Source organism: Penaeus monodon, chromosome 9 (assembly GCF_015228065.2).
Source record: "Penaeus monodon isolate SGIC_2016 chromosome 9, NSTDA_Pmon_1, whole genome shotgun sequence".
In the NCBI taxonomy this organism is placed as follows: Eukaryota; Metazoa; Arthropoda; class Malacostraca; order Decapoda; family Penaeidae; genus Penaeus; species Penaeus monodon.
This window is the reverse complement of record NC_051394.1, coordinates 20,832,006-20,833,207: the sequence shown is the minus strand read 5'-3', so window position 1 is coordinate 20,833,207 and position 1,202 is coordinate 20,832,006.

Below are 1,202 nucleotides of genomic sequence, written 5' to 3'. Positions count from 1 at the left end.
GAGTGGGGGAAGGGGGGAGGGGGGGAGGGAGAAGAGGGCAAGGGAGATAGGGAGGAAGGGAGGAAGGAGGGAAAGGGTGGTAAAGGGGTCGGGTGCAGCAAAGGGCATCATTAACGTGTTCGACAAGCAGCCCATTCGGATATCGAATCTGTCGGTCTCGGAGGTAAGACGCCGGCCGATCCTGCCTCTCGCGCGCGCTGTTATTTGCGAGCTGCGACACTTGTTAACGCCGAACAGCTGTAGTCGGGCTGTAGGACATGGGGAAAATTGTTTCATAAGGGGAGTAATGATAAGGGACAAGGAGAATACAATAAGATATAGAGAGATTCGGGCAGGTGACGCTTGGTGAGCTCCCGACACTCGCCTTTGTTATATCTGCTATATCAGTGGTTTATCTATTCGTTAATGCAATGTTTTGGAGAAGCAGGGAAGGGGGATGTCGGTGGGAGGGTTTTTGATGCTTATGTGCTTTTCCGGTTGCTTGTAATTTAAATCTAGGGATGAAAATCGCTTATAAAAAACAGACAGACACACACACACACACACACACACACACACACACACAACAACACACACACACACACACACACACACACACATACACACACACACACACATATCACACACTGCACACACGCAAACACACACACACACACCACCCCGCGGTTGTGTGTGTGTTGCGTCAACTACTTCCCCTGGGCAGCCTACAGCCCACCTATTTTTCTCCCGAGACAACGGGCACTTCCCCCAAACATACATAGCTACACTTTCCCCATGTAAAAGGGGGCGGAAAAAGAGGGGGGCGAGAGGGAGAAGAAGGGGGCGAAGAGCGGAGAGAAAAAGGCGAAGAGGAGAAGAGAGAGGGGCGGGGAAAAGGACGACTAGGAAGGGGGGAAAGAGGGAGGAGCGCTGATAGGGAAAGGAAGGAGAGGGAAAAGGAGAGAGGGGAGGGAGAGGATGGAGAAGACAGGAGAGAGAGAGAGAGGAAGAGAGGAGAGAGAGAGAAGAGAAGAAGAGAGAGAGGAAGAAGAGGAGAGGAGGAGAGAGAAGAGGAAGAAAGAAGAACGTACAACACCCGGAAAACGACCCCCGTCCACGCGGGGGTTTTCTTGGATGGATTTTACTTGGGGGGGCCTTTGGGTTGGGGGGGGGGGCGTAGAGGCATGAGGGAGATGGTTGGGGGGGTAAGGGGTGGGGTTGGA